This window comes from Engystomops pustulosus, chromosome 2 (assembly GCF_040894005.1).
Source record: "Engystomops pustulosus chromosome 2, aEngPut4.maternal, whole genome shotgun sequence".
Classification (NCBI taxonomy): Eukaryota; Metazoa; Chordata; class Amphibia; order Anura; family Leptodactylidae; genus Engystomops; species Engystomops pustulosus.
Genome location: NC_092412.1, coordinates 123,514,355 through 123,539,321, shown reverse-complemented (window position 1 = coordinate 123,539,321; position 24,967 = coordinate 123,514,355). Strand labels below are relative to the sequence as shown.

At 37.7% G+C, this 24,967-nt stretch overlaps 1 long non-coding RNA gene across 1 annotated transcript; it reads left to right on the top strand.

Moving 5' to 3' along the window:
* Positions 1-8,014: 8,014 nt before the first annotated feature.
* Positions 8,015-23,179, top strand: LOC140118380 (uncharacterized). Its single transcript, XR_011853186.1, has 4 exons — positions 8,015-8,148; positions 15,095-15,160; positions 16,465-16,663; positions 21,752-23,179. It is a non-coding gene; the product is annotated as an uncharacterized lncRNA (long non-coding RNA).
* The last annotated feature ends 1,788 nt before the right edge of the window (positions 23,180-24,967 follow it).

The window sequence follows — 24,967 nt, the reverse complement described above, 5'->3', positions numbered from 1 at the left end:
CACATTTTAATAAATGAGGGGGAAAATCCCCATATACTGGCAGTAGTATATATGGAAGTATATACTAGGATCGATCAGACAACCTAGGGTTTTTTACATGTCTGAGCACTGATGAGTAGGAGTGGATGCAGCAGCAGAGATACGACTCATCCTGCTTCTACCTTCACCTCTTCCTGTGTCTGTCAGTGAGATGGACTGTAAGAGAGAGACACACCGTGGGTGACGCCATAAGGATAGAAAAAGGAAAAAGGCTGAAGCTCTCAAAGGAGGCCAAGGTACACATACATGCAGAAACATGTCTATGTAACAAATTTTTTGAGAAGTCAGAAGACTAAATTATCGTATGTACTCAAATATAAGCCAAGTTTTTCAGTACAATTTTTATACTCGCTTCTGCTGACATCACAATTGTGTGCTGGCTGGGCCGGGGGCACGAAGCTGTCGTGGACCTGGAGCCGGCACTCCCGCACATGCAGACAGAAAAGGAGCAGAAGCTTAGCTCTGTGTAAGGTGGTGTGTATATAATGACAGCTTAGATGCAGTGGTTCATCTTTGTATATGGTTGATACCTCTATAATATCATTTTTATACCAGCAGTACACAATGAGAAGTGACAACACTCCAGTAATATCCATTTATGTTTTCTTTAAATGTAATGAGAATGGAGTAAAAGGTGACTAGGGTAACCCTTGCAGGTGCATATTTCTCTATACTTTTATTTACTTGAAATGATACTGCTACTTCTGACATTCTGAAATGACTTGGTGATGGTGTGGTGACACACCATGTGCTCAACGCACCATCACCGGGAGTCATCGAAATCTATGGGGCTGTGATCTGGCTGCAAATCATGTGACCAGATCATTGCCCCTGTAATGGCCATCTGAATTAGCTGCCTTTGAGGTGTTTGGAGACTTACAGTCTTTGACTCCACTGGGTGATTCTAGTAAATATGCAAATACATTTCCATAATGGGATAAGGAAAACATATGTATAGGGGTATGACAGTGGTTATCACCTTGAGCATAGAACCAGTGTGTAATTGCAAAGTGATACATTTCAGCAGTCTAGCTGCAGCATAATTTCTTGCACAGTATTGACCACGATTAGTAGTACCTTTACCATAGTGGGCGTAATAAGCACAGCGGCCCCAGTCTGGGAAACTGCCATTACAGCCTGGTTCAAACTTTATACGGCCTACAGGCTATACGACATGACACATGTCACATGCCGTTTACAGCCTTATAGCCTTAGGCCCCTTCCACACTTCCCAACCCTCACCCCCCCACCCCCCCCCCCCGAGCACTAAATAATATATATATAATTTTTATATTCATATCCGGATATGCGTGGTCTAATCTGCCAATTGCAGCTTTGTAAAAATTCAGCCCACTTACAGTAGACTATCGTTGCATTTACTGCTATTAATATGCCTACTGTAATGTATGTTTCTGTAAAAGGCAGTTAATACCTGCTTCATTTTTGAAAAAAGAAACAGTTAAGGTATACTCATTCTGGTTTGGTATAGTTAAATAAGCATACAAGTTTTTTGGGAGCTCCTTTTTTCAGTGTATGTTATATTTAGTGAGTTTTATACTTCTGCAAATATCAGCACAAAACTATAGTAAAGCAAATTGTGCCATAAATATTTTACTACACATCAGCCATCACTGGTCTGTAATAATTCTTAATAATCTGTACTGTAATTATGTTTATATTTCAGTATATGATCTGCTAGTATCAAACTGGAGGTTGTGCAGCAAAATAGCTTAATATCTATTACGTTTTTAAGGGTTTAAAAATCCTGCAATTTATCCAGAGATGTCCACAACATGCTGTGAATTTAGAAACTCCTCCATAAATTACAAAGTCTACATAAACTGTATAGAACTACAAAGCCAGACATGCTGTGATCTGCCCAGAATCACTGCATTGACTGTTCTCTGATAAGTGTATCTCTGTGGGTTTCCATGACCTTTATTTTTTTCGGTATATACTCTAAGAATCAAGCAGAGTTGCCATAATGTCTTTCTCAATTATCTTTGCCCAAGAGAAGTATGTGATCAAACACAGAGTAGACAGTATCATAAGACAGGAGGTTCTGCAAATTTGATTCAAACAGTAAGTAAATTATTTCCTATAAAAATATATTGGAATGTATGATAGAACGCTATAACAGGTGCTCCCCTTTACAGCTGGTAGCCCCTTCAAAATAATTTTAAATATTTCTACAGAAACCATTAAAAAGAAAGGCAGTGGACTGATGCAATGTATATTTTTAACATATTTTAATAAAATGTTTATTCCATTTTACAATTTATTTAAAAACTAGCAAGCATTATAAATCAGCGACACTCATAGATCCAGGCACTGTGTCTTTTTATATTTGTTATCGATCCATACTGCAAAGCTAGATTTGGAGCACATTATAGAGGTAGTGTATACGCTTTATGTAGTTAGATTTATTCTTTTGAGATTGTCCGTAACATTCTACTAATGCTAACTCCATCCTACTGAAATTACTTATGCTTTCTACCATATGTATGCAGCTGCATTATTAGTGTTGATATTTCTTGCTGTGTTATCCACAGATAAGGGAGCTATCAGCTCAATGGATTTTAGTGCCAGGGAACAATCCTGGCTTGCACAGGCTGATCAGGTTTTTGGGAACGTGCCCACCACATTGGTCTCGGAGTGTCAGAGGGACGTGTGCATATCTCAGGGTCAATTGAAAAATCTTCTACATCGCAAAACACGTGTCTGGTGGAATAAAACCTCACTAGAAAAATACGTCCAACAAGGACTAATACCAAGGGGATTACGTATACAAGTGTTCCCCTCATTTTCCATTGATGATGAAGCTATGACCACCAAATGGTAAGCTATATGCAGTAAATGCTCTGTAGATCTCATGGAACTTCTCATTGAAATGTATAAAAAGACGCTGACTGAAATTGAACCAGAGATTGAGACAATCAAACAATCTCTGGCAAGAAATAATGACGAAAGAATCCCTAAACAAATTTTTTTAACAATTGGAGTCTGATTTTACCGATTGGGAGAAAAAGATTCAAGAGGCAAAAAAGAAAAAATATGCACGTGATTTAAGGGACTTCCAACAGAAACAAGTCTACCCATGGCGAAGGGTATGTCCAATGCGACCAAACAGGAGACCCACAAGTCGCACATCTTCCTTCTCCTCCAATGCATCACTTAGTGTGCTGGAGAATGCACACACCAGAGAGGACATGGCCCACAAGAAAGGGGTGGTAAAAGGAAAATGACACAAAATCAATTGGAGAATAAGAGGAAACCAGAGACCAGGAGTATAACTACTGGAGCTCAATTGAAGGTAATTAATTTAACTAAACATGAACTATCTGTAGATGAAATCCGTGTTTTGGAAAAGGGACTAACATTTTCACCTTGTGCCCGCTTCAATGCCTTCACAGCGATAAAAGATTTAAATATATTTACAAGATCTTTGATCCACAAGAAGTGGTTTCATGTGGAAGACCCTAAAGATATCTTTTCTACAACTATGGAACAGGAAGCAGTACGCATATTGGAAGAATTGGAAGAAGAATCCGCAGATGTGACATCTACACACGGTAAGATACCGGTGTGTGTACGACCAAAATCCCGTAAGTTCCCCACCTTGTCTGCCTGTCCCACCATTGACCTGTTTGTGAAACTGGTATCTACAGAATTTGAGAATATTTCCAAAGAGATACACAGCGATAATCTAACTCCAGGGATGCGCAAGGCACTAAAACAACTGGCTAAGCTGGAGGATACCATCATAAAACAGGCAGACAAGGGGGGGAATATAGTACTATGGCCAAGACAAATGTATGAGGCGGGAGCCCAGCGACAGTTGAGGGATAAGAAATGTTATAAAAAAACTAACATTTAACCCGACAAACAAATTTGTGGAGGAACTAAACATGCTGCTTCACAAAGCAGTAACAAACAAAGTGATCTCTAAAGAATGTGCTGAGGCGGCCAGGAGGGTTGACCGAGTTTTTGTGCACCTTAGGCAATAGGTACAGTGTGGGTGTTCTTGGTATTTTAACAATACCAAGAACACCCACGCTGTACCTATTGCCTAAGGTGCCTGGCGGGGGCAGTCATATATCCTTGAGGAAGGCCTACAAAAGAGCCAAACAGACTTCAAGAATTGAGTTACTCTACCCAGAGAAAAAACAAAAAGAAGACCAAAAGGTAAGATTTATTACAAATTACCATTCTCAGTGGAAACAAATGAAGCACATTTTGGACCGTTTTTGGCCACTATTAAGATCTGACACCACCTTACAGAAATATATCCCGGAACACCCTGGCATAGCGACAAGTAGATCCAAAAACTTGAGGGACCTTTTAGTCAGAATCCATTATGAAAATAAAAACAACTGTACCTTCCTAAACACAAAAAGCCCCAAATGGGGATGTAAGCCCTGCGGTCGATGTGTTAGGGCATGCCCTAACATCATTCAAACTGATTCATTTAAGAATTCACAAGGTACCCAGACTTATAAAATCACACATTCCATCACATGCACTACAAAAGCAGTGATTTATCATGCCACCTGTCCCTGTGGTCTGGTCTATATAGGCTTGACCACTAGGGAACTAAAAGTCAGGGTTCGTGAACATGTTTGCGATATCAAGGCAGCTCATGACTCGGATTTTTGCACAGATGGACTCCCAATAGCCAGACATTTTAGAGACAGGCACAACTGCAACCCCAAATATCTCCAAGTCTGCGGCATTGACCACATTAAGAATAACATCAGGGGAGGCCCGGTAGCACAAAAACTGGCACAGTGTGAGACCAAATGGATCTGGACCCTGAAAACCTTGAGCCCATTGGGCCTAAATGAATCATTGAGCTATGCACCCTTCCTCTGACCTCTGACCCAGTCACCACTGTTTTTTTAACCTGTATATAGGGATCAAGTTTTTATCACATTACTCTTTTGTAAATATGAAGTATTTTGTACATAGGAAGTATCAATTTGTATTCATTTGCATTTTGTTCTATTTTATTTTTTTATCAGGTTCCATATTCAATCTCCGTAATATCATTGGACTTGAAAGAGACGGGCCATACGGAATTTTGTTACAAATAATAATAACTACCTTTGGACTTACTCATGGATGATAACACTGTAGAAACTATTTATTTTCACGGGTCTGTTTATCCTACTTTAGCCTTTTTTCTCATCTTTCTTTGTTATAAACTGCATAGGGATTTACCTTAAAAATACTCATATTGGCCTGTCGTGCGTCGACATACCTTTGACGCAACACATCCGCTGTGATGTGAACCTTTGGGTTGCCGCCGTTCACATCACAGCGGACACAACACGTACATTGTATTCTGTGTCACACATTGTTATTTAAAGCTTGATTTTGGGCAAACTATTTCATCACCTTTTGAGTCACCATTCACACTAGCAGTCACACATGTTCGGTCGATACCTTCTCAGTACCACATTATTGCCCAGCACTCACCCACACCTACCACTACCTGTTAATCCCACGAACACTCTTCATAGTATCCTTATTTTTTCTCTGCATTTACACTTTATATATTTCCCCAATATTTGTATTGTTTTGACACAATTTTTACCCACATCTTACTCATATAAACTATACAGGTGCAACACATCCATGGCACATGAGGTATATATAAGCGGTGCCACTATAACAAAACTTTTTTATGCGATTTTTTGCTAATTATCTCTTGTGAAATCCTCTTTCACTATGGTATATTCTTCATGCATTTTCCTGTGACAATACGATGCATTCTGTGTTCACTAAACAATCAATTGTAAACACACAACGATACAAATTTATTATTATTTATTTATTATGATTTCATTATTATTATCTTTTAATGTATGATTTTTTACGTATATTCATGTATATTCTTTATGATGCACATATGAAATTGTGTCTATTAATAATGCACTACAAAGATAGGTACGTCCGTGCATTTAACCATGTTGGTACAACTTAATGGACGCTACATTTGACCATGTGTGCACTCAATTCATCCGCTTTGATCCCATTATCCTCTTCTTCTATACAGCTATAATCTATCCCGCTCTCCAACAATTCCTGCTCTTACCACAGTTTATTGCAATATAGTGGCAACCTCCCCCTGTCATTCTCCGTTCGGGTGCGCACGCGCCTGATGTAGGAACCCTCCGATCACCTGATCCGCAGCCCACATGACGTGTCCCACCGTGACGTCACCGTCATGTGCATGGGGCGGGACACAGGCGGGAGGTGTGTCCTCCTCGGACGGCGTGTGCCCAATAGTGCCGATCGGACCTTATCACTAATTTTGGACAGGTCTCTGGGCGTGTCCGCCATAGGCCGCGATTATTATAAAAACCCAGTGCTGCCATATACACAACACCTGCAGACGAAGGCTTGCGCCGAAACCCGCGTCGGGGACGTTCTTACACCAGATGCGGGTGGACAAGTGATCATGGGTATGTGCAATATACTTCCTTTTGTATTATGTATTTAGACATGTAGCAATGATACTGGGCATGTGCAATTTGTTATGGTACACTACTATGCAACAGGATTAGACTTGAACATGTGTCTCTGTTTACAAGCAACATAATAAATAGTGCAATATCAGTGGACGATATCTGGGAATCACACAATCCGTGAATTTTCTTAGCACCTGATACTTTTCTGATTAAACTACAATTGCAGTATCACAGACATTCGTCCTTATATGCACCATGCACTTTCCAAGCTGTCTTGTACATCCATTTTTATTTTCTAAATAGTCCCATGCATCACCCCAGTCCATCTGGTCGTAATTCTGTATTTTTTTTGTAGTGTCCTTGTTTCTCTTAAACCAAAATCAGCCTGCCTGCAGTTTTTAAATGTCTGTTTAATATGTGTTATTTCAATAAAGATGCATTATCACATATAAGTCAGGTAAAATGGCTTGTTTTGTTCTAGATAGGTCTTATATTTGTTATCCATCGCCTAATTTCTTCTAAAATCAATGAGGCTAATGAGTCTGGGGGAAGTCCCTCTGTGATGTGGCTTTACAGGCTGTTACACTGCCTCACCCTCCCCTATGCTTCCTCAGCACTTGTGCATTGAGCTTCCTAGTACAGTAAGCTATGATGTCCCAAATCACTACTTCCTGACATGCTTTTAACAAAGCACATCTGTATCTGTTAGCACTGAATCCTTGTATACTATATATTGAAGTGTTATACTGATTAACCCCTTAAGGACGCAGTCTTTTTTGTTCATTTTTCACTCTCCAGCTTCAAAAATCTATAACATTTCCATTTTTCCATGCACATAGCTGAGGGATTATTTCTGCTTAACAAATTGTACTTCTCAGCTACGGTATGTATTATTCCATATCGTGTACTGGGAAGTAGGAAAAAAATTCCAATTTAGACCATTTTCTGGTGGCCTTGGTTTTTACAACTTTCACTGTGCTCTCCAAATAACACCTTTACTTTATTCTTTGGGTCAGTACAATCACAAGGATACTAAATTTATATGTGTTTAAATATATTTCAAAAAATTAAAATCTTGTGACACTAATACCTTACTTCAGTATACAGAGCTGTGTAAGGTGTCATTTTTTCTAAGATTAGTTGACGTTTACATTGCTACCATTTTGAGGACTGTGCAACCAGTTGATCACTTTTTGTAAATTTTTTTAAGTTGCAAAATGTGTGTTACACTGGGTATCATCCTTATTATATTTTAAGTGACTGGACATTTTGGGATGCGGTGACACCTAACATGTTTATGATTTTACTTTTAGGTTTTATTAACATTTTCTTTACTATTTTTCAGACCCTATAGTGTAATTTTACCCTAGGTTGTCTAATTAATTCTACCATATGCTGCTGTGTTATACCTACTTTATCCCAACAATGGGAAAAAAATCAAGAAAATAGAATGAAATAAGCTTTATTATAACAATCTTAAGAAAACATTTAAAAAGCAGCAAGACAGTCTAAAGCAGACAGTTGGTTACGCCTGATGCAGCATTCTCCATAAAGTGCAAAAAGTGTGTGTATGTAAGAATACTTAATTGATCACAGGCAAGGAACAGAGTGGCCGGCATCCTATTTAACAAGAAAGGTAATGTATATGTGTAGTATGAAGGACTCTAATGCTCTTCCCAAAGGTTAAATCAAAAATAGATGACAAATCACACATATTTCCAATAATTGCACCAATGTAGCCTGGGTAATAATGTCCCGGACGTGCGTTTCCACTATACCTCCAAAAAGTGTACTCAACTTCCAACGTTCTCCCAGCAGGTTCTTTTCTATCCATCGCATGACCGGTATCTGTTCCGTGTCCTGATCCATCGCAGGCATTGTGATTTCAGCTGAACGCTGACATTCTAATGTGTACGCCAGCATCGGCACACACTATGATGTCAGCAAGTGGCTGACGTCACGATGCCTGCAACGGACAGCGCGGGGGAACACAGAGCTGATGCCAGAGCATCACTGAATAGGGGGGCGTCAGAAGGTGAGTACAGGCGGTCCCCTACTTAAGGAGACCCGACTTACAGACAACCCATAGTTACAGACAGACCCCTCTGACGTCTGGGGAAGCTTTCTGAATGCTTTACTATAGTCCCAGATTGCAATAATCAGCTGTAAGGTGTCTGTAATGAAGCTTTATTGATAATCCTTGGTCCCATTACAGCAAAAAATGTTTTAACTTCAATTGTCACTGGGGCCAAAATTTTTCTTGTCTGGATCTACAATTATAAAATATACAGTTTCGACTTACATACAAATTCAACTTAAGAACAAACCTCCAGACCCTATCTTGTACGTAACCCGGGGACTGCCTGTACACTATTTTTCCTACAGGCATTATATTGGGGGAGCTGGCAGGCTATATACTGCAGGAGCTGGCAGGCTATATGCTACAGGGGCTGGCAGGGTATATGCTACAGGGGGTGGCAGGCTATATACTTTGGGGGGGCTGGCAGGCTATATACTTTGGGGGGGGCTGGCAGGCTATTACTGGGCAGGCAGGCAGGCTATATACTGGGGGCTGTGACCAATGCATTTCCCACCCTCGGCTTATACTCGAGTCAAAAGGTTTTTCCATTTTTTTGTGTTAATATTAGGGGTCTTGCTTATACTGGGGTTGGTTTATACTCAAGTATATACGGTATATTCTGGTTGATCAGACCCATACTTGGTGTTATTACGGGGATATAGGAGCCAATATGGCCAGTTAGATATATAACATCATAGTTCAAAATTGTTCTTTATCTCCCCCATTTTTGTTCGAGATTTGGTATTAAGTTCATACACTGCCATACTACAGTATATGTGGATTTTTCACATGTATTACAATGTGAAAATCACACATTGTAATAGATCAGCAACAGATCGTCACCCCCCCCCCCCTCATGAAATCAAGGGGTAACGATTAAAAAAAACAAAAATCTGTGTGCTTTTGCGGCAATATGCAGCAAACCCTATGTCTCTATAAAAAAGGGTCATTTTTTTATATATGTCATGGAGAGATAAGGCGTTAAAGAGAAGTTTTCTACATGCTGCTGACATGGGGCCACTAAAGTATCTAGTGCTCTCAGGTAAATTCATGATAATCTGGCAATATGATTTTCTCTACTGGGAGATAAACAAAATTTTTGGATTATGAAGAGAGATATATAGACAAAATATAAGTTAAAAATAAAAAGCCTATTAGTTTATTTAGCAAAGCTTCAGAATGCATCTTCTTTGCCAACTTGTTTGGAACAATTCCTGGGCAGCCGTGTCTGATGTCAGATCTTGTCTCCTGTGCCAGGTTTATCCACTGTTCTGCAATTAATAAGACTTTGATACCTGATGGATCTTAATAGGTCTGCAGGAGAAATGTTCAGCTAGATTTCACTTTGAAGTGCAATAACTGAATCATAGGGGATATATGAAATACAAAATTTTCTCAGGCTTATAACAATCATGGATCTATTACAAGATTCCCTTTTTAGTGATCAAAGCTGAAGGAAAGCTGTTAATATAGTAATGTAGAGTGTCGAAGCAGTGCAGGAAACGCCAAATTCATGAAGAATGTGCGCCACAATTCATGAATCTGGTGCCCCCTGCACATTACACAGGCAAGCTGCACATAAACCGATTTATGCACATAAACATAAATCTGGGAAACTATGTGAAAAAAAAATCTATTTGCCTGCTTTGGACCAAGAATAACAATACTGAGACAAATAAGAATAGATCTAAAAAAATCCATTATTGAATAATAAATATAAATGATTTTGAAAACATGCACAGTGTGCAAAAAGCTATCCATAACAATTCAGAATATTCAGCTTCAAATCAACCATGTAAAAACGCATGTGCAAATGAACTAAGGTAAGTACAATGAAACCAGTAAATAGGTGATATATCAAGAACGCAAACTTGGCAATTGTACTGATTAGGTAACAATAAAACAGAAATAACACAGAAAAAGTCGTATAATTGTATTGAAAAATGTATGGGAAGTTGAAAGTGCTCATAAAGATCAATGTGGTAAGTATACTCTCAAAACATAATGTTCGCTGTTGAGCAAAAATAGAAATGCCAGGCGGCAAATGACAAGTCGGCAGATCCTCCCTGTATAATAGTATAAATTGGTACATGAGATACAGACATAATTAATTGTAAATTCATAAACGATAATAAAAAGTAGATAGTAAACATGAGTATGTGTGAAAATCCTAGAACAATATATATTTTTTTTATAGACAATTACAACGATCAGATTCCTGACAAGAATATCAAGGCCTGGTACACAGACAAGAGGAGGCATTCGGAGCATTTGAGGTCAAAATAGAAGGAGGCAATTGTGGCATTTTGGATAAGCAGAAGTCTGGTAAAATAAGTACAGTTCCCTGGGTATATATCATCAGCCCAAAAAAGAATAAGAGGGCAGAGTCTGTTCTTTCTTATGGATACAGGGATCAAAAGAGATGAACCCTGGACCACGTCTGGGAGCTTTAGGTCACAGAATCCACACCATATGTTCTGTACTTTTCGGTAGTTCACACTTTGGAGACCAGCATCAAATTAGATGTCTGTGAAAGTGATAGTAATAAGAAAAGAAGAAAACAAACACTATTAGTGAAAGTGTAAACTGAATGTTAACATGATGAGGTCCTAAAAACATAATACATTAGGAGGACCAATTGATGAAGAAAGTGATACATAGCAAAAATAACAAATAATGTATGTTATAAAACCGATAAGCAAGGTGGAGGATATGATGACTACAGAATTACTATGTAAAAGTGTACAGAATATTACATGGCTTATTTTTTATAAAAACACGTAAAAGCGAGTTCCTCATTAAGCCCCTTTGCGGAAACACAATCCAGTGTGTAAATCCATCTGGACTCTCTTTGTAGGAGTCTCGGGATCACACTGCCACCCCTTTTGAAGAAGAAGGTGAACTCCGGCGAACCTCAGCGGGAAAGCGACACATGCAGGAAATTGGACGGATGATCGCAGCTGCTCCGAATCCTCGTCGGACAATGCACCTCGGGGATCGCGACGGGATGGGTAAGTAAATGTGCCCCATTATGATTATACCCTGGCCTAAGACTTGGAATGCATCCTTGCTTCTCTATATACACTAGATATCTATAGAAACATTACGCTACATATGTAATCACCTTTACTCATACCTTTACTCATATTCATACCTTCATACCACTTTGTCTGGTGTAGGTACTATTTATTTTTTTAGGGAACATCTGACTGGGCAGATTGTCATTTCCGATCAGAGTGCGTGCCCTAAATCCTTATTCTAACATGGGGATACAAGCAGAGAAATAAGATTGTGGCAATGAAGGAAAGAGGGAATTGAGGGTCTGCAATGTATTCTGTAAAAAGGTCAAATTCACTCAAAACATGTGTTTTCAGTATTGGTCCATTGAAAGCTAGTGGAATCTTACATCTTATCTGAATAAGCCTAATTCACAGGGAGTTCAAGTCATTTTGAATTTTGAGGCTAAATCTGGTGAATTCACAGGGCTAAACCCATGTAGATTATGCCTGCTGTGTATCTGACTTGACACATAAGCCTGTTCTTCTATATGTTGATACACTTTGAGAAAAGTCTGTACCCTGCACATACAGGACTTTATGCTGCCCTTTTTGCATCAGTATGTCTGACCATTTCATGATCCGGTTAAATAAGATATATAATGCATGCTGTAGTACATCATTTTTACATAGTATAATGTTTTAGTATATATAGTAGTTCTAGCACATAATACTGTATATGATTTCCCAATAATATACTGTAAAAGCAGTCTGCTGCTCAATAGAAAAAACTGTATAAACTGTATAAATAATGATATTTTATAATATATTTACGGTAATGCTTCTCTTCTCCATGTATACTGTATAATTATTTCAATACATGATTATTAAATATATTAGGGTGCCAAGTCATAATTTATTACAAAAAGGAATCAGGAGGCCTGCTACTGATAAGAAAGTGCATGTAGGTTAACATGAATAAGAAAGTACAAAATGAGAAATAAAAGCTGCAAAGGTCAGGCAAAATGAATGATAATTAATAACATTTTGCTTAAAGGAGGCTGAATATTTGAACTGAAACATGAAAGGAAATGATAGATCTATTAATTTTTGGATTGGAAAGGGTATAAGTAGGGCAAGGAAAATGCGATCTTACACATCAAAGCAACTTTGGGCTTTTGTTTGGGAGGGCAGGCATGAGAGAAGGTATTGGATTTGAGTAACTAGTATTGTTTTTGTGTCACACAGAAGGAAAAGTTCACTCTTCTCTACATTATACAGTTACATGCTTATTAAGCAGATAGCTTGCGAGCCACGGCAATTGATTGATTGGGATGGAAGGGAACTGTAATTAGCTACTGAGATATAGCCTGTGGTTTTGATAGGAGAAAAAGGGAAATGGATAATTTTCCCACTACAGAAAAATGTGCTTATGCCTGATTCATGGCAAAGCCCTTGAATTTTGATAATATTATTCATATAGTAATTCAATAGTTTAATTTACTTCTATCACTTTAGCTGAAGTCTGCACATCGGAAAACCTTAAAAAAAATCACATATACTATCTGTGTCAAATTTGAAGTTAGCATGGCAACAAACAAACTGTTGTGTATTGCACATATCAGCATATTTTGAAGAGTGAAGGGTGAAGGACTGGCGAGGTCAAACTTTGGTTGTGGATTTTTTTTTTTTGTCATGATGTCCAAAAAGGTCTCAAATATTCATAAGCCCTTCTGCTATAACGAAAACATCTGTCAGAAAGTAACAGGGTTATTTATCAAAATCAGTGTTGTTTAAGGACATTGTGAAAGCGTTGCCAATTAGGAGCTGCTTAAGATTTGCGTGATGTTTCTCTTTTTACAAAACTATGCTTGATCACATTGGATTGACATTGACTTCTGTAAGGGCGGCTTCACATTGGCAATTTTTTTCACTGAAGCCACTCTGGCTTATGGGCACATACAGATTGGTTTTCTCTCCCTGGCTTCACTGATGTCTTACTGAACCATTCTGTTCAATGGAGTTTTTCACACTTCAGTTTTCTCCAACTAATCCAATGATGATGAACAAAAAAAGACAGTACTTGATCAGTGGGAAAAAAATGTGAAAAAAGTGTGAAAAATGGTGCAATAAGGCATCAGTGAAAAATCACTGTAGCCAGGAAGAGAAAACCATTCTGTATGTGTCCAGATATAGGCCTAAATGCGATCAGTGAAAAGTCACTTATGTGAAAAAAAACACAAATGGAAGTCTGCCTTTTGGTCCCTTGCCCATGAGTGTTTCATTAGCTCATGACAAGCAATCAGAGCTCAGCCTTAATTTTCCCAGAGCAGTTAATAAAATAAAAGCTGCCCTCCTACTAGTTGTCATGGGTAACTAGAACAGTTCTGCTCTCTTCTGATAAAGCTCCCCTTATAACTACAATCAGACCTGGTCTAAACAGTTCTGACATGGCATAAAGGCCCCTTAGTAGATCCAGGCCAGTATGCAAAATTCTAGTATTAATACATTCTCCCTATGGATTTTCCATATGCAAATGCCGTGACGCATATCTGCAGCTAAAAACTTTTTTTTGGCCACATTTATCAGGGCCCGTGGGCCAGTTTTCTAATGTACAAACCCTGAAATAGGAGCAATTCCCGAAATCGTGTGTATTTCCCCCTTACACCAACCCCACACTAAATGGGTGTGGAGGGGTGTGAATAGGGCGGATCTGACAGCTCTGTGCACCATTCAGGTGCAAGCTATGGACCAATTCAATGCCAAGCTGGACCTAGAGTAGAAGTTCTCCACCGGCACAGTGCATCATTGCCACCCACTGGCATTTATCAGGAGGCCAGAGCATCCTGATTCATCCACCAAGGGCACAACCATACGTTGTCACAATTAAAACTTTTTTTTAGAGAAGTTTTAACTAGACAACATGGGTACAGCATTGGGTACTACAGCTGCTATCAACTTTGGGAGTATGTCAATCAGTCCGAATGCTAAACCTTTGCATAGATCTGATAATGATACCCAACATTATGGACAAGTTTTCTGTGGGTTCTTTTTCAGGTTTCTTCGGGGTTGTGATTGTGCCAAGTTTAAAAAATACTGAATACAATAATGTTTCCTTTATTAGGGGGTTACATTTTATATTGGAAGTTGTAATTTGTTATATAGGGATTTGGTTTACTGAAATAGATTGTGCCTTATCATTTCTGATGTTTTATAATATATGGTAATAATCCCTAAATTGTGATGCATTTTCATGAGGGTTTATTATGTTCTGTTGGTTTTTAGTAATAAGATAAGCTTTTCTTTGTTTAGTCTGCCTTTGTTTTACATGCCGAGCCAAGAATTTTCCTGGCTTGTTTTGCGAACAAACTCCCATAACTCATTCTAAATCAAATCTGGTTTTCACTTTCAAATAATGCAATTGATTAACAAAAATAAAAGAATTACATATATACTCAGGGAATCTTATCTATGTCCTCTTGTAATAACTGTGCTTTCTCTTATAGATGCAGTCCCAGATTTACATTGTTCCAACTTGCAACGACCCTTACCAACAGATCTTACCAACACAGGTAAGGTAGGAAACTTGTCTGATCCTCATTCATGTGGCTTATATATCTTCTGGATACTAGTGACTTAGTTACTTTCTAGCAGGGGAGTCATCAGTTCTCAGTTTCTCTGTAGACTGGCTGTAGCGCTTGTGGATGGGCACCCTTCCTCCTTCACCATGGGCAGAATGGCGCTGGCCACTTTCACCTGCGTGCCATGGAATTAACTCAGGAGAAACAGCGCCTGCAGGTGCGGTCACATGATGCAGTTACAACTGCATCACAATCAGTTTTGATGTGGTTTTTGGTGCAGTTTTGTTAATTTAACAGGAAACATGAACTGAATTTGAATATGAAGGGAAAACCAGTTCCACAATGTCAATCACCTATTAAATTATCAAAATTACTCCTAAAGGCACCTCAAAGATGATTTCAATGGGATGATAGAAAAAAGGGATATCATCTTTGGCTCACAGGGAAGATTGTTACCTGTTTGTCAATCAACTTTTATCTTTTTGTTAACATTCAATTCAAACTTAGTGTCATCTTAGGTACCCATTTCATCCCTCTCCCAGGAACTTAATGTTGAAGAAGTAAAAGGTCTATAACTTGATATTGTACTGTGTATGCCTATATGGGGAGATTTATCTTAGATTTCTGTGACTTTTTTATCCCAAAAATTCACAAAAACATCATGGGGGACATTTATCAGTGCTAATATGCCATAAAAATGCCATCAAAGCCATGTAATACATAGTTACTTGTAAAACACCAGTAATTGTTATTATTTTCAAGTGGGTATGGAGGGGCGTGAGGGAGTGGGTCCAGTGGCAGAGTGTGCCACCACTGTGCACTACGTAGACCATGTAAATGTTCAGCTTAGATGTTTGCATGTTTTTTGAGCAAATATACACCAGATAGCAGATGGCATAGTTTTGATGGCAGGCCTAATCCTCTTGATTTATCCAGCGGTGCCAGAGGGGTGGGGCTTCTATCATACAACAGCACACTTTATTTTATTTTTTTACTATTATTTTGAGCCCTTAAGGTACTTCAGCCCTATCGGTCTAATCACACAACTGTTAACACTGTTAACTCTGGGATAGACTAATTGCTATAAATAGTTAATAATGCACGCACGTCGGTAAGCCCCGGAAGAAGCAGTGAAGGCGAAACTCTGAGTCGGGCAAGGAGGACCGAACGTGCGATTTTATAATATTGAAGGCCTTTTTAACTTTATGTTTTGTAAGTAGATCGATTAAACTATTTTATAATTCAAATAGAAAAACCTGTTGCAGTATTGCGTCTCGTTTCTTCCATTGGAACAGAGCCTGGGTCACTCTGGGACTAGTGGAACCAACAGTGAGGAGGTACAGGTTTCCAGTCGGAAGACCGGACTCGTGCATCCAGAATTAGCTGCCATCCGAGTGTTCCATCCACGACTACAGCCGGCGAAACGCCAACCCGGGGAGACGAGTAGATGAGAGGACATTTATCCAACTCCTTTTTGAAGACAGAGTGTAAAAGGTATTGTGTGACCTGGACTAATACTTGCACATTATCTCTGTTTTGAATACAAAGTGAAGCTGGTAAAGGCGTGGATGCGGTGAAAGATTGTTGTTTTCTAATCACACAACTGTATGGCAGTGACAGACCTCCTAGTGATAGCTATGGACCTATCGCCATCCTCTTATGATATCACAGGGGGTAACGACCGGCATTAAAACATGGCACATTTTAAAGTGACTTTGCACTGTCCTATGTTCATTTGGTACAATGGAAAGTTGCAAAACAGCACTTGCACCACAACTGCTCCAAAACAACGCCAACCATAGACAAAAAAGACAATGATTAATTCCCCCCAATAGGTAATAACATATTGCATATGATTAGCCCAGTGACAATGACCACAATATAACAGCTGCTGATCAGAGAGCAGCTTTTACTGTCATGCAGATATTTAGAAGATGTGACATGGGATTGCTAGTATATATTGTGTATTTATGAGTCTGATGAGACGTGAGTACTGTGTGTACAAGTCATTTTTAGGCCATAAGTGGATTGCCATCTACAAATGTGATTTCTTACTGATGCACAAATGAAACCTAAAGTGTCCTTTTACAAAGATAAGTCACATAACCAATTTCTAGGAAGCAGATATGCATCTATCTTCCTAAATACGAGACAATATGAGAGGAAAGTAAAGTTTAAGGGTGTTTGGAAACCATCTTTTTAAGCAGCCTTGCTTTTCTGTCGGGTTGCATTAAAATTGTGGATTACAGGGAAAGAGATGAGTCCTCTATGTTTTATTTATGAGATGTTCTTCAGATAAACAGGGGGCTTCAATTTCCATCACTGTCAGCCTGACGTGTTAGCCAGGGCTAAATTCGCTGCAAAATAATTATAAAAAACAACTTTCAAGAAACATTTAGCTTTCCTGAAGTTAGAAATTGCTGTCAGCTACATCTGAATCTGAGGTTTATTGTAAATGCATTTATTGCCCGGCACAGAATCTCCAGGAACAGAAAAGCAATAAGTAGCTTTCTGTGCCTGAAGATCTGCATGGACAACCATTTTCTCACTTTTCTGCTAGTAATTCTTCATGTTTCTGTTACCCCTACTGCCAGCAACTTACATTTTTTCCTGCAAGAAAAAAACATGAATCTATTTAACACATGACAAACAGCTAAGCATTGCATTGTGGGTAATCAAATGCAAATATAGTGCCTGGGTATGGCAACTGCAGCTGTTGCCTTCAGCTTTTTAAGACACTGATGGATGTTTTATAGTAAGGTCACATTTCTCACTGTCTTTCGTCACTTTTTTTGATTTTCTGCTGCATTGTGTTATGTGTAATTACACATATAAACATTTTATTTCTTGTTATTAAACACAATATTATAGAATTTGTATTCTGACATGGGATTAGTTATTTTTAAATTAAAAAACTGAAAAAACATGGTGAAAGTATGTGGCAGACACAGCAAAATGGCACATATGAAAAGATGTATAATAGATATTAGAAAAAAAAATAAAAAGAAGCTCCTCTGCTTTTCTTTGTGTTAAAAATGTTCTTTAACAAATATCCTTTAGCATATTTTATTTACATGACCTCACGACTATGAAAACCATGGCTATATGTGAAAAAACAACTGGAAATTTAGCTCCAATTACTGTTTTTGGAATAATTTGCTGCCAAGGCCTGTTCTACCTGACCTGAACTGTGAACTCTTTGGGGAAGCCTCCTGCAACCCTCTAAAAGAAATAAATGTGAAAAAGCCTTATTATCTAAGCCTGCAAAAAATGACAAATTTCCTCTATGCAATTCTTATCCTATTTCCAGAAACTGAATGTAAAAAAAGTTTAAACTTTATGCCAATCCCATTCCCTATAGCTTTGCCCATAAAATAATAAATCTATTTTAATAAATACGTCCCTTATTAGTGCAATTCAAAGCACCTTACAAATTATTGAGCACATATACAGAAAAGATTAGACACCATGTAAACTAGTCGTCAATTGAAACAAAAGCAATATGGCACTGATCATAAGAGCTTACAGTCTATGAAGGCAATGATGTAATTTAAATATAAAAAAAATATAAAAGCATTATTGTACAGTACAGTGCATTATAAATAAACCATTGTTTTAGAAAAAAAAATATTGATTATTCTAAACTTACATTTGCAATCCCAGGAATCTGGCTTGGATGATTTGCCACGCTTCATGATGATTTTGCTTTGCTTGAGAGAACCTTTTGAATATATTGTGAAATTCAGGCTGCTTCATGCATTGATGATTGGAAGTCAAAGTGGCTTGCTTATCATCCATAAAAATTGAGGATACATTCAACTTTTTTTTGTTTGCATCAATACATCTGTTTAACAAATGTAAAAGAAATGGAATTCGTTATTGAACAAAAAAAAAGGCTTCGGAATTGTCACAGAAAATACACCTGCACCTTGTTTTGTTAATCCCTGTATCCAATCTGTATAGAGAAAAATACAAAAATACTGTCTGTATCCGAAACCACGCACCAACATCAGAATAAAGTTTAAAATATAGTAGTAGCAAAATAAAAAGTGAATATATTTTAATGTGTTAGAGGGTTAAATCACTATAGAAAAAGGATTTAAACATCCGGCTCCATAAAAACAGCTGGCTCCTTTATTAACCCTTTAAAGACCTGGCCCTTTTTTGTTTTTTCATTTCCATTTTTCACTCCCCACCATCAAAAATCTATAAGTCTTTTTTTTACACGTAAAGAGCTCTGTGGCAGCTTGTTTTCTGCATAACAAATTGCACTTCATAATGATGGTATTTAATATCCCATGTTGTGTACTGGGAAGTGGGAAAAAATTCCAAATGCAGTGAAATTGGTGAAAAAACGCATTTGCGCCGTTTTCTTGTGGGCTTGGATTTTACGGCTTTCAGAAATTACAAGTTTACTTTATTCTTTGAGTTGGTGTGATCATGGGGATAACACATTTGTATAGGTTTTATAATGTTTTCATACATTTACAAAAATTCAAACCTCCTGTACAAATATTTTTTTTTACATTTTGCCATTTTCTGGCGCTAATAATTTTTTCATACTTTTGTGTACAGAGCTGTTGGTGGTGTAATTTTTTATGACTTTTGATAAAATTTTCAATGCTACCATTTTGAGGACTATATGCCCCGGGTGTTAGCGACGGGTGTTTACTCCATTGTGCAGCAAACACCCCCTGAGTATGAAGAGGGCTCATCCTGTGAGCCAGCTTCCTACTTCCCCCCTCCGCTACAGGACGTACAGGAACGTCCACAAAAAGCGTATAGTTTTAAAAATGACCATTTAATATACAAGAATAAGAGGCAAAAAAGAAATAGCCCTCATCGACCCAAAATTACAACTCCCTTAATCAATTGGTGAAATTCTACATATCAGTGAACTATAATGTTTGTTTTAATTCACTAGCACATAACTTCAATAGGAATATATTTTATACTTTCTGGATGTTTTTCCATTGCCAGAAAATGCTTGTCACGCCTTCACAGAAATACTTTGTGAGCAATTTAAAATGGGAACCTACCATTTACAGTGCCTGCATCATTTATAACTAAAGAAAGAACAACTATTTATATTCCAAAGTCCTATTATACTATAATGAGAAAGCACCCATCCGAAATCTCCCTGAGAATTATTACTAGGAGGATGTTTCTAGCCCAACGTCCGGATGAAACATGTTCTACATCTATACATTATACGGGACTTGCAGTGTTAGAATTTTCCGTAATATACTGTAATTGGGGATATTTATCAATAGTGCAGTAAACACAGAATCCTCTGAGATATCAAGAAAGTGAGTTTTTTTTTTCCAGAAAACTGTCTGTATGCTATCATAAAGCTCCCCAATATAGCAAATTCATGTTGTCTTAAAAAGACATTGACCTCGTAACACAAATATCTGGAGATGTTCGACCAAGGTAAGGAAGAACCCATCTGAATATATTTTCTTAGGTTCAATATGATATTTTGTTTTAAGATCAATAGGGATTTAGTGTGAGAAACATTTAATATGGGGAAACATCTGGCAATTGCTTTATTTTCACAGCTTGTATAAATAACATTAGAGAAACCCAATTTTGCCTACTTAAGGACATCGTTGTTTGACAAATAATGAAATAGATAAATAGGAGAAAAGACATGTAATCTTATGGCAATGGGACAGAGTAATAGGATAAGTGTTTAATTATGAGTAGAAAATAATAACATATTAAGTAATAAGAGATGAGACATGTCCAGCATATAAAGATTGAAGAAAGGGGATGAATAAGGGCTGCTGGATTAATAAGCATGATTTTTCCCTGTAACAGATTTTCCATTGTGAAGCAGGAGTTTTATGATATGTCTCAGGTTACGAAAATATATTCCAATTAGCACTTTTGAAACACAATGGGGCAGATTTATCAAGCTGTCTAAAAGTCAGAATACTCTTAATTGCCAATGACAACCAATTACAGCTCAGCTTTCATTTTACCAGTGCTCATGAATATTTTAAAGGGAAGCTGTGATTGTTTGCCATGGGCAACTAAGAATATTCTGACTTTTAGACAGCTTGATAAATCTGCCCCACTGGGTCACAATTATGAAATAATCAGCACCACTATTCTGGTGTAGATTTCACATAAATACACGTGCACTGTGCACACCGGGCGCCACATTTATGTTGGAAGTCCCACATAATTGTGATGCAGACTTGTTAAACTGAGTTCACCAAAAAACTGGTGCATTCAGTTTAAGAATTTGCGTGTGTGCAGGGTGTGCTAGATTAATGAAGACCGTGTGCTGTTCTTCAATAAAGCTGTGGACTCTGCACACTACTCTATGTGAAGTTTGCCTCACTAATAATAAATGTTGCTCAGCAATTTTATATTAATAATATGTTTATACCTTTAAGAGTTATGACAAAAATCTACAGAAAACTTGTCTGGCCTTGCAACTAGAGGTGAGGGGGACCTAAACTTTAAGTTCGACCAAAAGATTACATATCTGTGATTGGCCAGGGGGAACCCCTAAGTGCGTTCTGCATAGTAATTAATTTCCCTGACTATTACCTCACTTTTCCCTACTAGTAAAGGACTGCTAGAAGACATTACCTCCATGTTCCAAAGTGCAAAACTAGAAGACAAGACAATACAAAAACAGAAGAATAGTCTCCAGAGCTGGGTCAACACCAAAAGGACAAGTGCATTACAAAACTGCAAGGCAGAAGGATAGTCCAAATACAGGTCAAAATACCAGGAAACAGAGAACAGAATAACAGGATAACCAGGAGCTTCCAAACATCAAGATCAAGAGGATCTTATAAGAGAAACCAAAGTTTGCAGGAGATAGATGACTGTCGTGCAAACACATTCAAGGTAGCCGGAAAATATAAACCAGATTTCATGTTAACAATTTTAGAGGGAAACACAATGACACAATCAGGGCAGCATCAGCTGTACTTTACAGACAAAGAATGTCACAGCACGAGTATAATATAATAAATACATAAAATGTGTCCTTGGCAATTAGGCATTGTTAAGGGTTGCACCGTGCTGGCATAAAAAGGTGATGCTGTATTAAGAGTATGAATATAAGAAATGCCCTGAAAAGAAAGAATGATTTCTACAATCAGCTGAAATTGTTGATATTTTTGTCAAATGGTATATATCTGATTTGGACATTATGGACTGTACACCATTCACCCAGTGCTACAGCATAAGAGCAAAACTAAAATTACCATACATTAGCATGCAGTGAAATCCTGAGAAATGTGCCTACAAGTTTGATGTATTTTCCTTAATGAGATATGTATTGCAATGTTTTAAATGATATCTCAATGAGTATAGCAATGTTATACTTTTCAAATGGAAATAGACATCACTTGGAAGTTCTGTAAGATTTTATGGAAGACATCAATTGCATGCTTTGGATTCCTTGGGCGTTATTTCTTGATGATAATTGTGCTCTTTAATTGCCATAGGAACTACATTAATTTCTTGGAGCCATGGTGCCACATTATCAATGTAAATGACATGCATACATTATAAATTCTCTAGCTGTGCCCTCAAGCCTCAGTTTTTTTGGTATTGTAACTTCTGATCTTCAAGTTTCCCTAGAGCAGGTACATTAAGATGGAATGAGAGAAAGGGAGGGATATGAGTGCGAAATCTAGGAAGGATAAAGGAGACGTGATGTGACAGGAGCCAGTTTGATGGTGACTAACAGAAAGAGGGAGAATGTGTAAAAGCAAGATGATGTTTAGGTAATCCTCATGTGCTAGTTGGACTGCCAGTCTTGTGTATCTGTCAGTGCGGTTGTGCTTTAGCAGTTGTAATCCTCTTAGGAAGCGTATAAGCAAAGCAGCTCTGGAGCAAAGCTCACAGATTTATGGCAATAAAATCCTAAGAAAGTAACTTACATCTACTTGATTCAACAACAAAACAACAAAGTAATGACAAGAACAGTAAACCTAGACAATGATTCCAATAAAACTCATTGGGGGAATTTATCATATGCGGGCATATAGTAGCCACCCCCCCTTCACAGTGGGTACATCAGGAGGCATAGGCCCTGAGGGCATAGTTTTGCGTAACAAAACCTTATCAGTTCTAGTTGGTATCAGTTGGATGTTCATATTTTCATACTTTCTCTTGATTCGAAATTGTTTGCTTTGAGCATACTTTTTGCACAACTAGCCTTGGTTGTCAATGTTTCATCTGAAAAAAATTTATTGTACAATAATTATATTTACATATTCTGTAACTCAAAAACATTTCATATCAAACACTAACAAAATTGAAAATCTAAATTCACGTATGAATACACATTGAGGACATGAGGATGCCGCTCACAAGAACTTCTACAGTGGAAATGTGAGTAACAAAAAGGATAAGAAAAAACTTTTTACAATGGTTTAGACACATTTTATACATTTGGCTAGTCTACATAAACTACATAACATGAGATCAGACACAAATCTATAAGCATGTAAGGGTGCAAGGGTAATTGTGATGAATACTGAATATAGCAACTACACTAAGGAGATTTAGTTTAAGGAATGTGACTGGCCTGCCGATTGATCTATGATAATTTTGATTTTAGGTCATGTTTGTACTGTTTTAACCTGTTTCTTGGTTCATACATTCCAGAGAACTTGTGAAGTTTTAGAAAATTTTTGAATATGTTTGAATTAAGTAGAACAGAGAAAATACATACTTGTGTAAACTGCAGAATCATCCCAGAAACATAGAGAAGTGAATGAAATGTCTATGAATAAGTAATACAGGTTTACTGATAATTAGATAAACATTTCACAGATATCAGATACACTTTCTAACATGCTTAGATGAAGATGACTAGAGGTGATAGGGTTAATTGAGCAACAACATCAAATACACCCAGCTCTGAAACACTCCAGGCAAAAGCAAGATCAGAGAGATCTACAAACTTTAAATGCAATTCTGTTTCAAGACACTGTAAAATAATATTAATATTCAACTGAAGTGTGGAAGATACAAGAAATATTACAAAAATATATGCAAGCAAATGATAGTGGATCAGCCTAGTCTGCTCACATCAAAGCCTTCTTCAATCTCATCTCATTAGCTGGCTTTTTATGCCAACCTAATCGAAAATCATATTAGCAAGTAATGTTGTTGCTTGGACTGAAATGAATGCTAATGCACTGCGATGTTAATCAATGACAAGGTGTCAAATCAATCAGAGATCTCATATTGTGATGTTATCGGGTGTCCCTTGGGGCATTTCCCAAACACACTATGAAATTCCTTTTATTTGCAACGCATGTCACACGTGTTATAACTGACCTGTCTGTCGCTGCTGCTAAAATAGTATCTAATTAAATACAGCAAAGTGTGACCAAGCTGATGGCCTCCTAGCTAGTTTTCTGCGAGTCTGTGTCTCCACACTCATGTTCTTATCAGCGCTCGTGTTAAGCATGACAACTTCCTCCATAACAGAGATATGCTGAGGCTATTTATATGTAAATTGCTCATTAGCCAATTTACTGTGTGCACACATGTAAATACCACATCACTGTACAAAACACTGATGGGGATTACTGCAGTTCAGCAAGAACAAAATATGGTATTTTCCCATTGGTATTTTTTTTATGTCGCCCTTTACTGACTGTGGTGAAACAATTCTTTTTAATAAAAGGAGTCTTTTTTAATTTTACAAATAAAAATCTTATAGATTTAAATCTATGTATTTGTCAAAAATCACAAAGAAATACATAAGAACCGGGAATTCAGCCATTCATGAAAATGACCTACAAAGCATTC